This window comes from Solanum lycopersicum, chromosome 5, assembly GCF_036512215.1.
Source record: "Solanum lycopersicum chromosome 5, SLM_r2.1".
Classification (NCBI taxonomy): domain Eukaryota; kingdom Viridiplantae; phylum Streptophyta; class Magnoliopsida; order Solanales; family Solanaceae; genus Solanum; species Solanum lycopersicum.
Genome location: NC_090804.1, coordinates 45552268 through 45564209, shown reverse-complemented (window position 1 = coordinate 45564209; position 11942 = coordinate 45552268). Strand labels below are relative to the sequence as shown.

The following is an 11942-nucleotide window of genomic DNA, read 5'->3' as shown; positions in this document are numbered from 1 at the left end:
AAGTCGTTAGCCGTAATGGTATTCTTAAAAGTCATCATGAGATTCTTGTCACCATTGTGAGGTAGCCCTATTGGAACTTTATTTGGTAGGGTAAATGTGATTAGGTTATGAACTTGATATGGAACCCTTTTATATGAACCTCAAGTGTGAATTAACCTATGAAAAAAATGCTAGCACCGAGTGAGTATGGCAAGGGAAGTAGTTCTAGTTAAAGAATGAGACTAGATTACAAAGAATGCCCTTCATATTCCTTAACCTTGTGCACATGGGATGTATCTAAGTTCTACCATTGGCAAGTAAAACACCCTCATCGGAGTGGGTTAGAACTTCAGATTCCATGTCTTGCTTTCATGGTCTATGTCGATTATTGCCTATTCTCATCATATGGTATACGTATTAGCACTAGAGAAGTTCTATGAAGTTTAGGTGGTGGTATGTGGCGCTATCTAGATATTGCATAATAGTCTTTGAAGGAGTTACTTGGAGTTCCTAAGTATTGTCTAAGACCATTACTTGAATGTCCTTTATGTGTTGAATGTCTCCTAAATGAACTAGTGAATGTAATGATTTCAGTTAAGAAAGTATGTTAATTGAATAAGTACTTATCTAGAGTAGTTAAGGGTTGTCTAATTAAGGTTTGAAGGGGGCATTAGAATGGTCACTTCGTATCTTACCTAGATGAGTCTTGAGCATGACTCTAGTTAGGGAAATGGTTGATTATGTGGTCATGATCTAAGCCTTAGGTAGTCTGAAGGATTACTAAGGTAATCTTCAAGAGGTCAATCATGGACATTATCTTCTTGATTTACTTAAGTAGGTCTTTTTATAGCCTTTGGAAGGAGAATGTCATATTATCTATCTGTTGATGCTTTGATGTCTTGTTAGTGTGTATGTGACTCATTATAAGTAGTCTTGAGGGTCATTTAGGCATTCTTAGAGAGGTTGTATGGACAGTCTCTCTTTGTGTTGCTTATGTGAATCTTAGGATAACTGCAAGTGGGATGATTACATACCAGAATATGTATAAGTTGAAGATAAGCAACTTCACTGTACAGTGAATGAATTCACTATAGTAGTGAGTTGAGGTTACTATAAAGTGAATTAAAAAATTATGATGTTTGTCGAAATGATATCTTATGTGTTTCTAAGTTGATAAATGTTGTTCTTATGATTATAATATGATTTATAAACGAAAATATGCATAGTTCCAACTAAATGCCCGTTTCTACGATTTTTATGCATAATGCCATACTTAGTACATATGGTTATACTAATCCATGCTTTTATCTATTTCTATAGTTGTTGATAGGTGAGGAGAATTTGGGAAGAAATACTTGGATCGTAGCATCATTCAAGTAAAGTTGAAGTATGTCCTGATTTTATTCGAGGGCATATATGTCTTTTATGTTTCCATTTGAAGTATTGTAATAGAGTAAGTATTTCTATATTTTGAAGTATGGGTCGTGTCTCAAGTGTGCTCTTGTCTTAAGTTTGATGATATTGAGACTTAGTATTTCCTATGACTTTATATGAAAGAGTTTTTTAAGTCTATGATATGTTTTGTTAAAAGTTTTAATTCCGCACTACTTTTCATTATGTTTATGCAATGAATGATATGTAAGAGCTTGTACAAGACCTCCCACTACAAAAAAAACCCTTGAATAGTGGGAGTTTAAAAAGGAGGTCAGTTCCAACCCCCGTAAATTATATTAAATAATGGCGGTTTTCTAAATTGACGTAAATATAAATATTTAGCAGCGGTTCAAAACCTTCACAGATCCAAAAAAAAGCCCAACAACATTCCCGCTTTTGTTTTGGTTTCCCTCAATTTTTCTTAGCAAATATTTTTCACATGTCAAAAGCTTATCTCACTTTGCAGTTCACAAGTTTAGACGCTTTCTATTATTATTTCTCCTTTGCAGTTCACAAATCAAAGAGTTCTTGTTTGCAACTTCTCCACACAATTTGGTACACAATATTATTTTTATCTTTCAACAAAATAATTGCTATTTTTTGAGTTTGATCCTATTTTGATATGAGAATCTCAAATTTTGATATGGATATCTCAAATTTTGATATGGGTATCTCATATTTTAGTATGGGTATCTCAAATTTTGGTATTGGTATCTCAAATTTTGATAGATTTATATTTAGTGCTTGTTTGAATTTGTAGATTTCTGTAGATGGATTTAAAATATGTGAAGGAGACAGTAGAGATGGGTTCTCATCTGTGCAAGATGTTTGTTTCCGTTACTTTTCCAAATGCGTTTCCCATCTACTGATTAGATTTTCATTTGTATTTTTTCATGTGATTTTTGCAGTACATTAATATGTTGATTGTTTTAGAACTTAAATTGTTTTGACTTATACTAACTTAGACTTTTTATGAGTTGTAACTTTTATCTTTTTTTCTTATGTTTTGGTAATGACTGATTGAAATTATATATGTTTAGATAGTCAACCAATTGAGCTAATAAGATTTATCTAGATGAAAGTGATAAGATTTGTCTCAGTTATTTTGTATGGTTTGCGATAGGATGGAATGATAACATTGTAGAATTGAATGTTAATTATAAATAGTCATTTTTGTGTTGGTTGTTTGTAGTTTACTATACCTAGAAGTAGTTTTTGTTTCAAAATATGTTTTGAAGGCTCAGTCATATGATATGTTGATAATTTATTGGAGGAACGTTTTTGTGTTGATTTTACTTTGAAGTTTGAACCAACTCGAGTGGTTGTTGTATTTGTTTGCTGCAAAAAAAGGAATTACGATAAATTTTGTTGGTACATAGCCACCGCACAATGAGATTTGGATGTGTTTTTGTTTCCAATTAGGTAGTTAAAGTTATGAGTTTCATATTTATTGTATTGCAACTATTGCATAAGCTATAAGTTCCTCATTCCTTTTGTTATTTTAATGATTTTTTTAAATGAAACTTTTATCCTACTACAAGTTTATTTTGAATATGATTTTATAAATTTTTAGTACATTTATAAGACAATGTCTCATCAATAATAGGGAGGATTTGGCATCAAGTGTGAGTTTTTTAATAAATTCTTTGATTGTTTGTGTGTTCTCTATTAACAAATTTTTATTCTCATCAAGTGATGCTAATTGACTCTCATTTTCTTACTCATGAAATCTCATAGGTGATATTCTTGCACGTTAATGTATTTTTTCAATGGATAAGTCTTGGATTCAAATGCCAAGAAACACATCGGAGTATTTGCTTGGCCTGAATTAATTTATAGATTTTGCATTCAACAATGGAGCTATTGGAGATAAAATTAAATGTCCATGTCCTAAATGTGCTTTTGGAAAGTGGAAAACTAGAAATATAGTGTCTGACCATTTGATCAAGCCGTTCCCACAGAATTATGTCACTTGGGTTATGCATGGAGAAATGAATGTGTTTCCTAATTCGAGAAATAGAGATACCACTCAGGCTACACCACCCATTGAAAATCCAATAGAATTATTGGTTAATGAAGCATTTCGGGGCTTAAGGAATGAGGGTGTTGATTTAGGTCCATCACTGGTAGTGGAAGAAGAAGAAACTTCACATGATACACCTGCTTTAAATAGCAAAAAATTATTTGAGTTTCTTAAAGATGGAAGTCAAGATTTGTATGAAGGCTCCAAGTACTCACATTTGGAATTTTTGTTAAAGCTTTATCACATTAAGTGTTTGTCTGTATTAAGTGATAAGGGAATTACTATGATACTAGATATACTTAGGGATGCATTTAAAATTTTCAAGATCCCTGATTCTGTTTATGAGGCCAAGAAAACGATAAATAAGTTGAGTCTTGATTATATCAAAGTAGATGCTTGTCAAAATGACTGCATGTTATATTGGGAAGATGATTTTAACGCTGAGATATGTAAATATTGTCACACTTCTAGATGGAAGCCAGAGAAGAAGATCAATGGAGATCATACTCCGATCAAAAGTAAGAAGAAAAAATAGAATCAAAAGCAGAAGCTTGCAAAAATTTTGCGATACTTTCCCTTAAAACCAAGATTACAAAGATTGTTCATGTGTTCTAACATTGCAAAGCATATGAGATGGCATGCAGAGGATGATAACCAAGATGGAACACTACGACATCCTAGATATGGTGAGGCGTGGAAGAACTTTGATACAAATTTTCCCGAATTTTTTTCTGATCCTCGAAATGTCCGATTAGGCCTAGCTAGTGATGGTTTTAATCCTTTTGGGACAACGAGTACTAGTCATAGCATTTGGCTTGTTATTTTGGTCCCATAAAACCTTCCTCCATGGTTGTGTCTGAAACAACCAAATTCCATCCTCTCAATGATTATTCTAGGTCCATGTGCACCAGGAAATAACTTAGATGTATACCTCCAACCCCTTATTAAGGAGTTGAAGAGTTGTGGAGTGATGGTCTTGATACTTTTGACTCATCAAAGAATGAAATGTTTAGAATGCGAGCGACTCCTATGTGGACAATTAGCGACTTTCCTGGACTTGATAACTTATCTGGTTGCAATACACATACTGGTCTTGCATGTCCCTCTTGTAATTTTGACACAGAACCTTGTCGACTCACTTATAGTGGAAAGTGTTGTTTTATTGGCCATCACCGATTTTTATCTAGAAATAAAAAATTTAGAATAATGAGGCTTGTTTGGATGGAACTGTGGAAGAAAGAACCCCTCCAAAGAAGTTACCAGGATCAGATATTTTTCAATAGGTGAAAGATATCAATGTCACATTTGGAAGACCGGTAGAGTTAAATCGTAAAAGAAAATGAAACAAGAAAAGAAATGATGATGAAGGTGGAAATTAACAATGGAGAAAAAATAACATCTTATTTGATCTTCCATATTTGGAGTCTAATTTGTTGCACCACAATTTAGATGTTATGCATATTGAAAAGAATGTGTTTGACCACATCATATATACCTAGCTAAATGATAAAGAAAAATCGAAGGATCATATTAAGGATCGAATAGATCTACAAGACATGGCTATATGGTGTGGACGGATGAGAATGGTAAATGTCGGCTTGGTGCATTTACAATGCCAAAGAATAAGAAGTTGGCCTTCGTCAAGACTTTAAAGAATATCTTAGTGCCAGATGGTTTGCAAGTAATATATCTCGTTGCATTGATTTGGATAAAAAAAGAATATTTGGAAAGAGTCATGATTGTCATATCCTCATGCAAAAGTTGTTACCGATAGCAATTTGTAATGTTCTTCCAAATCAGGTTGTTGCAACTCTAGTAGAGTTTTCCTCTTTTTTAGGCAGCTTTTTATGAAAAGCTTAACCATCTCTGACCTACAAAAGCTACAAAACCGAATTGTGGAAACCTTGAGTCATCTAGAGATAATGTTTCCCCTTTCATTTTTTACTGTAATGATTCATCTAACTGTGCATCTAGTTGATGAAGTAAAACAAAGTGGACCTGTACATTATCGCTGGATGTATTTTTTTCAAAGGTAAGAAATGTCATTTTAAAAATTATTGAACTAATCTGGAATAGAATTTAAATATAAATAAGTCTTCTAACACTTCCTTATTTTGATCATAGATTGTTAGGTCATTTTGAGTGTCTCGTACAGAACAAATCTCAATCAGAAGACTCAATAGTTAAGGTGAATAAGTTTGAAGAATTTCTAACTCTTAACTCTCATTATTTTAACGAAATTGAGTCAAGGTTGTATCGACCTAAACGTGTAAATGATGAACCAAATAATAATGAAGCTTTTGGAAAGACATCTATGTTTCCACAACAAGGTAAACCTTTTGGAGGCTACATAGTAGAACCATTGACTACTTTAGAGAAAACTCAAGCTCATCGATATGCGTTCCTTAATTGCACAGCAGTGAAGCCATTCATTGAGTATGAAATTTAAAGTGATTTTGATTTATAAGAAATGTGTAGAATAATCAGGGAAAAATTTAATATACATATATAACAATTTTGTAGTGAATTCAGACATCACATCAAAAGAAGTACAAGAGGTCGAAGAGTTTCAACAAGAGAGGTAGAGAAGAGAGTTAGTAAAGACTTTCCTGATTGGTTTCCTAAGCAAGTGAGTAAATAATTGTAGAATGTTTGTTTTGAACATATTTATTGTCAATGTAGTATCTTTGACAGATATATTATGTTTATTAAGATTATGAACCTAGATATCGCAGAAACCATGATGATATGAAGTTTTTAGCATAAGGTCCTGCACAAGATGCAAGAAGATTTAGTGCTTATAACATTAATGGATTCAAATTTATCACTTTATCTAAAGAACAAGGATCAAAAACTCAAGATAGTGGAGTTTTTCTCATCTCTGACACTTCGTGCATTGCGCCTAGTGTAGATAGGAGTGCAGGAAAAGAAGACCTTCCATATTAAGGAAAGTTAGAAGATATTATTGAGCTTAATTATTATGATCGGTTCAAATTTATTCTTTTCAAGTGTCTGTGGGCCGATACTACTCGAAATAGAGGGTACAAAACAGATGCTTGGAAGTTTAACTGTGTTAATTTTTCTAAATTTATTCACATTGGTGATCGCGAGGATCATGATCCATATATTGAAGCATCACAAGAAAATACGGTCTACTATGTTGATGATGAGACCGATAAAGAATGGAGTGTCACTGTACATCTTAGGCCAATAGATATGTTTGAAATGGGAGAGGTTGATCAAGAGGATCTGTATGAGAATGAGCCATACCAACAACAAGAATTTGGACAATTTTTTGATGATAACTATGAGAATATCCAAATTGCAATAGAGGAGAATATGAACGAATGAAATAGCAAAGATTTGGAAAATATTTTGCATTTGAGCTGTTTTTTTAGAAGTGTTTAGTTGTTGACTCTTATATTTTTAGTTTCTTGTATTTTGTGTTTGACGCTGCAATTTTTGCAATATTTTAGTAGCTGTTTTTTCTGCTTTTAGCGGTTGTTGTTTTGTGTTTGGAACTGTAGTGTTTACAGTTTTTGGTTACTATTTTTTGCTTTTAGGTGAGAAATTTTTGTGTTTAAAGTTATTCTACTGAATTTATCTACTACTTTTCAATTTTTAGTTGCTCATCTTGTGAGTTTTAAGCTGTTGTTTCTGTAGATTTTGTTGCTATTTTTTTTAGTTTCAGGTGCTTATTTTTTATTGTTAGTTGTTGTTTTTGCATATTAGTTACTGTTTTTTGGTGCTTTAAACTGTTATTTTTGCAGTTTTTGGCTACTATTTTTCTGCTTTTAGGTGCCGAATATTTTTTTGTTTTAAGTTGTTGTTTCTACTTTGTTTTATGTATTGGCTTTTCAATTTTTTAGTTGCCGATTTTGTGCGTTATGAGCTGTTTTCCTGCAGATTTTTTGTTGTTGTTTTTTTAGTTCGAGGTATTTACTTTTTATGGTTAAGATGTAGTATCTACAAGTTATCAGTTGTTATTTTTGACTGAAGTTTTTAAAATTTCTTATGAAAGTTATTGATTCATGCTAAATGATTTGAAATATTGAATTGCCAGCATGCCAAAGTTCTAGCGTTTACAGAAAAAATAAAACTTAGATCAATTAGTATCTGATTCTCAAGGTGCGGAATCAACACATTCATTTCTCCAATCAACATCATTTACGCCATCAGACACGACCATACCATTTATGGCCACAACACATTCAATCCCATTATTTTAGCCGACATTGCAGACGCCTCAAATATTTCATCCTAGATCACAGTCATCTCAATCAGTTCACTAGGAATCACATTCAGCTAAGATGGATCAACTTATGTCACAACTGGCTCCGACAACTTTCCTACATCACAACCAGCTCATTTAGTTCATTCGACATCACAAACACCTTCAATAGAACAAGATTCATCACAACAAGTTCCAATAATTTAAGCTGTTGGGTTTTATTTTGCCCTGATTTCTTACCATAATTAGCTTTTCCTTTTAGGAAAAAGTTTTTGATTGACTAATCATTTTTCTGGTAGGAAAAGGTTTAGGACTCTATAAATAAAGACATGTTCCTTCTAACTTAATCAACATTCACAATGTAGTCTTAAGAGCTTTGAGAGTTTGGTTAGGGGGAGAATTAATGGGTCACAAGTTGGATACGTTATCACTTGTGTGAACCTCCCATGTATTCTGAGTGAATCGGTTGAGGTTGTTTCTCTCTGTATTTTGTACCCTCATATTTATTGTGGATTGCTCATCTCTTTTGTGGACGTAGGTCGATTGACCGAACCACGTTAAATCTTTGTGTCTTTTGGTATATTTCTCGTTGTCTTCTTACTCATGGTCTTTTGAGGTTTGCTTTGATAGCTTCCGCATTTACACCTGCTTATTTTCGGTCCTAACAAGTGGTATCAGAGCCAGATTCAATGATGGAATCAGGTTTAGTGGTTCGATAATCGATGGTTGAACCAGGTTAGAAAGAGGTGTTCATCTTGAAGGGTGTAGTTCTAGCCGCAATCTTTTTTGACAGTAATGAAAATTTTGTTGGAGAAATTGTTTCAGAGAGGTTCTCTCTGTTGAGGCATAAATTTTTCAAAGGAGATTTTAGAGAGGAGAATCAAGTTGTTGAAGATTAAGTAAAGAAAGTTGACAAATTTATTTTGTTAGAAATTCAGGCCAAGGGGGAGATTTGTTGGGTTTTATTTTGCCTTGATTTCTTACCATGAATAGGTTTTCTTTCAGGGAAAGGTTTTGGATTGACTAATCCTTTTTCTGGCAGGAAAAGGTTTAGGACTCTATAAATAGAGACATGTTCCTTCTAAGTTAATCAACTTTCACAATGTAGTCTTAAGAGCTTTGAGAGTTTGGTTAGGGGGAGAATTTATGGGTCACAAGTTGGATCCGTTATCACTTGTGTGAACCTCCCATGTATTTCGAGTGAATTGGTTGAGGTTATTTCTCTCTGTATTTTGTACTCTCATATTTATAGTGAATTGCTCATCTCCTTTGTGGACGTAGGTCGATTGATCGAACCACGTTAAATCTTTGTGTCTTTTGGTATATTTCTCGTTGCCTTCTTACTCGTGGTATTTCGAGGTTTGCTTTGCTAGCTTCCGCATTTACACCTGCTTATTTTTAGTCATAACACAAGCTCCATTCAAAAAGTGTATTGGGCGCGAATCACAGTAATATTGGACTGTAGAAGCAATATGTTAAGGATTGTGAGTATAAGTGAATATTCAATAACCATTATTTGTTTCTCTCATAGATTCAACTTATATTTGTTTTTATTATAGATTCAGAAAATAATGTCAAAAAGCTCAAAATAAAAAAAACGGATGTGCTTAATTTATCAGGTGATGAACTTATTGTGGTTAATTTTGATTACCTGAATGAACAATTTGGAGAGGTCGTAGCCTTCTTTCAGGCTTTTGTGGAATTTTAGCATGTGATTGCTCTTTCTTTCCAATCAACTTTGAGAAATGGTCGAGTATGCCTATGACATACTTAAATCATGTTTTCGATCAAATTATAAAGGTATAAGCTTCAACTAGACTCTTACTCTATTTTACTTTTTGGTGAGAAATATAATTGGTAATTTCAATATTATATTTACAAGCCATAGATAAGCTGATAAATATTTTTTTTCTTTAAGCTCAGGTTCTCCTTTAAGACAACAAAGTCAAATGCACGGAAACATATTTATAAATATATTGGAAAGAAGTGGGCTGCAGATAAGAACAACCTGTGGAAGTTAGTCGAAGACCCACTTAAAAGCAAAGTTGAGATTATTGATAATCTGCCCGATGGAATTCCACGAGATCAGTGGATTTCTTTTGTTGATTACCAATATAAAGATTCAACAAAGGTACTTATGTTGCTTATTTTCACTAGTCTTTATTATCATGTAACTATTTGATTTTCTTAATAAGTTTCATTTATTTTTTATAAGGAAATGCGTAGAAGAAATACTTAAAATAAAATAAAAAAAATTCCACACATAGGTGGCTCCAAAGTGAATGCTACGAGAATGGAGGAAATAGTGATTAGTAAATTAACTTATTATGTATTCATTTTTGAGTAGTAAATTATTGTAACTTGAATTTTTTTATTTTTATATGGCTGAAACGGGATAAAGACCTGGACGACCACAAATATAAATTGCAACTCATAAAAATAAAGATGGAGTGTAAATTAATGAAGCTGCACAAGAAATCTGTGTAAGTTTTCTCATGAATTCTAATTGTATTTCAACAAGGAAAAAAAAGATAGGGCAATAGTTGTGAACTAGTTGATTAATTGATGGAGGATATATACACTCAATTCTTTACGATTTAATTGTATTATGATGGCTTGTGGTCCTATACCTCTAACTTCTCATCTTCTTATGTATACATATAAGTAGTTTTTATCTTTCTGTCTTTAGTAAGGTTATTGCAGTGTTACTGCTTATTTATTTGCGGCATTGATTTTTTATATAGGAAAAATTGAGCTAACTTGAGCGAAAGTTCCATGGATGATTCTCAAATTTTGCCAAATGATTTTGTTGGTAAGGTTTTCGGAAAAGATCACTCTCTAAGGGTTAGATGTTTGGGATTAGGAGTTGTCCCCAGTAAAAATTTTAAACAAGTAAGACCGCGTTTTGGTGATGCGTGATGCAAATGCTTCAAGTAGTGAAGGATCATGTTCGTCCCAATGCCAAGAGAACCACAATCAAATGATGAACGCTCATAATCAAATGATGAATGCTTTTAAGGCGTACATATAATGAAAGAAGGGATGATACCAGAACAATTTGCAGGGTTCTTTGATTCTCCTTCGATAAATTCTTCTACAATAATTGTAAGTAATGTTCTTACATTCCTATTTTCATTTGATATGTATATTGCTTCCCCTTTTTAATGCAATTTTTATTGACATATATCAACTAATGATAAGCATAGTTTGAAACATAATATTTGTCAAGGATTTTACATATTTTCATATGACTTAATTAATTTTATTTTTTATTTTTTATGCAGCCAAGTGATGCTGCTAGTGAACCAATTCCGGCTACGCACACAAGAAGATCATGCCATGGTGATAGTATTCCTAGCCATCAAACCATTGATTACATTGTAGTCAACCAATTCCACCTATATTATTAGCTAATTAATTTGATGACAAGATTGTGTGATTGGAAAGATGTTAAAATGTTGGATTAGATATTTTATGTTCAGGTTTTTTTTTTTGGTTTTGATGAAGATATTTGATGTTAACAATATCATTTTAGTGACAAATGACAATGCAATATTTTTTGTGAATTTATAATATGTCGTTCAAGAATATATATTTCTTGACCTTGAGAAATTTTTTGGATTTGATTGTGATTTATAGCTTAATTACTGATTCGATAAATTATATATAAATAAAAGTATATCAAATGAATTTTAGAGCTTATACGATTGCCCAGATCATTCAATAGAAGCAATTGCAAAATTTGTGGAGGTTTTGAACCCCCTCTATTTCTAACTGAAAAATAATATTTAAAAAAATAATTTTAAATAAGCATGGGTCGACGTCCACAAAGCAACCCCCGCTAATTGATTGTGGGGGTCAAAGAAAAACTGCAGCAAATTGCTTGCGACAACTCTTATTAAGAGTTTTTTTACAACTGCCGCAATACTGTATTGAGGGGGTTTCAAACACCCACAAACCTTAAAATTAACCCCTCTATTTAAGGTTTTTTTGTAGTGTCCTAGAGGTCAAGTACGCCGGTTGCAATCCGAGATTGCCCCTAACTTCTAAGGTGTTGTTTTGGGATGTGACATGGTGTCCGATTCACACCTGCTGGCCTAACAATGTTCAACAACAAAATAATCGACTATAAGCACTGTAAAATTTGATAAAAGACTGCATTAGATACAAAAACGAGCATCCGTGTGCTTATAAAACTGAAGGAAATCGAAAGGTAAAAACAAGATTGTTCTAAAATTTACAAGAAAAAGAAGTAAAATATCAATCCAATCAGGC

General features: G+C 32.8%; 1 long non-coding RNA gene across 2 annotated transcripts; it reads left to right on the top strand.

The window, feature by feature from the left end:
- Positions 1-2398: 2398 nt before the first annotated feature.
- Positions 2399-11737, top strand: LOC112941500 (uncharacterized). Of its 2 annotated transcripts, XR_011221340.1 has the most exons (4): positions 2399-9798; positions 10069-10150; positions 10412-10772; positions 10952-11737. It is a non-coding gene; the product is annotated as an uncharacterized lncRNA (long non-coding RNA). The 2 variants fall into 2 exon arrangements; XR_011221339.1 differs by lacking the exon at positions 10069-10150 and having other exon boundaries at positions 10952-11736.
- The last annotated feature ends 205 nt before the right edge of the window (positions 11738-11942 follow it).